This window comes from Lycorma delicatula, chromosome 1, assembly GCF_047948215.1.
Source record: "Lycorma delicatula isolate Av1 chromosome 1, ASM4794821v1, whole genome shotgun sequence".
Lineage (NCBI taxonomy): Eukaryota > Metazoa > Arthropoda > Insecta > Hemiptera > Fulgoridae > Lycorma > Lycorma delicatula.
The window spans coordinates 163324637-163327381 of NC_134455.1; positions in this window are offsets into that span (position 1 = coordinate 163324637).

The window sequence follows — 2745 nt, forward strand, 5'->3', positions numbered from 1 at the left end:
TGAAAAATAAGAGGGCACAAAACAAGGCATAAAAACACGAGGCTGTAATATTATTTAATCCTGTAAAGGAAGTCTGCCAGAGGGAGATGGCAGCGAAAACCAAAGAATACATCCATATGGAACTATAGTACCTTAAGCAATTGGAGGCTAAGAAAAGAGAAGGGTTGATAGAAGTTGCCCTCAGTAAGGGTCCTATGAAAAAAGTTAAATCATCCCCAAAAATTAAAGGAAGATCAAAGGCAAAGTCTGGCGATTCTGATTCCTCTGTATTAGTGGAGGATGGTGCTAAGGAGCCTGTTACAGAAAAACCTGTTTCTGGAGTGAAAGTAGGAAATACAGAGGTTGAAGCTGAGAGCTTATATATATGGAGTGTCTCCTGGGACTTGAGCGTTGCCATGCATCATTACTGGATTGGGCCAGGAGAGAAAAGAAGAAGGGAGGTGGTATAACTGATCTGGAGGATATGCTATTCTCTACGTGTAGGGATATTGACCGCTACATAGCAAGGTGTGCATACTTACTTGGCCGAGTCCATGGACAGGAGGAGCACTGATCTACTATGAAGGAAGAGTTGGTAAAGATCTCACCTTCGGCGGATGGTGTTATTCAAGCTAAGTAAAGCTATGGTGATGTATTGAGAGATTATTTGGAAGATGTCCTACAAGTTGCTAATTTATCCAAGATATGATTGCCACCCAAGAGAGATAATGTGGTTTTAATACATCAAGAAAAGAATGATACTGATGTGCCTCAGCTCTATGCGGAGGTCATTACTGTGAAGATCAGGGAGGTGATTAAGCCTTGAGAAGATGACATTTAAATAAGAAGTTTAAGGAAAATAAAACTGGGTGGAGTTCTCCTTCATGCTTTGGACTGTAATGGAGCCAAGAAAATCTTGGAAAATGAGGCATTTAAAAGGCAGGGGCTTACACTCCTCTCATGATCGTTGAAGCCAAAGGTGTTGATTTATGGTGTGCTTGAGAATCAAAACAAGGAAGAGGTTTTGGACTGCATCTTCACACAGAATAAGAATGCAAGACCTTCAGCTAAGTCATTCTGGGATTGGTTTCTAGCTTCTTCATGAAATGAGAACCCAGAAGAAGGAGAAGCATTGGGTTGTTGAAAGCTCTGCTAAAGTTCAGCATTGGTTGCAGTTGAAGGACAGGATTTTTATTGTCTGGAACTGCTGCCATGTAAAGGACTATGGTGAGCCCCATCGTTGTTACAAATGACATAGTTAACGGCTATATAAGCATAGTTTGTGAATAAATAATCCTTCATAAGACAATCCAAAACAAAACATGTTTTTCTTTAAAAATATAATTATGATTCTGGGCACAAAGACGTAATGCAAAGAATACAGTTGAAATAGATTTGAAAACGTATATAAGTAACTGATTTGATTTTACATCTCTTGTCATAAAAGAATGATTTAGAAAAGAAATTCTATCTGTATCTTTAATTCTTTAATCATCATAAGCAAGTTTAGTAAAACAACCAAACATTCAAAAAAGTTTGGAAATAAAAAAATCAATTTGATTTAATTTATTTATAAATGAGCAAATGCAACATGATAAACAAAATGTTGATTAAACTAAAATTTGCTCAAGATTGTTTTCGGTGTTGTATAAATATGCATTCAAAAATAGAAGTAAAACAGTTCTCCTTATCCAGTGATTCAGGCTTAAAGATATAAAACTATTGTTAATTCTAAGAAAGAAATTCATGTCACAATAGTTTTCCATGAAAATTAACTGCCATCTATTACAAGAATAAATAGAAAATACTATATACTCTTAGTATCTATAATACTAAGAATTTATTGCACCTATATACTATCAGAATAGTGTGAATAAGCAGTTTAAGTCTCTCACAGCTGAAAAATCATCATGGAGACATTTAGGTAGGCCAATTTTTAAAATTGAAGTACAAGGAGAATTAAGATTATTCAGATAAAAAACTTCTCTGATATTCAATCTATATAACTTCACTGTTATAATTTAAACATTTTTTTGTTATATTTAATAGTCTTATAAAAAATTATTCTTTGAAAAAATTACAGTAATAAGTAATTATTATTTTCCATTCCTCTTCTATAAAAAAACAACAGTTGCTATAAAACATTTACCAGACCAGTCTTACACAGAATAACATGATTCATGGCACTCTTAAGACACTGATTTCTTCAGGCATAATTACAGAAAAACTTGAGCAACATATCTTATACAATGATTACATATATATTTTTGTAAAAACGCGATTATCTATAAGTAATTTATACTTAAGAGGTAAAGAATATAAAACTAAATATTCATTACAAAAGGCTGCTCCAACAATTAATTCTGTACCCACATTAAAATTATATTTATAGACTATTTTTAGAATAAATAGATAAGTAATTTATAACTTTTGATGATGACAATATATAACACAGAAATTATTAATGTCAAAAAAAAAAACTTCATATGATTCATTCAAACAATATGTTTATAAATATTAAGTTTATACAGCAAAATTCCTGGTGATTTGCTTGATCCCTAAAAAAAAATAATATATTTAATGATCCTAAATCAATAAAACAAAATTTGTTATTAACAAACAACATACAAAAGACAGTTGGTTCCAAAAATTATTTACTAAACTTTTCATAAAACAATAATTATATAATCTTGCTATAGGTTCTTATTAAAAAAAATTTGGTATAGTAATATTAATGGCTGGGAACAATTGTCACAATTGAACAAA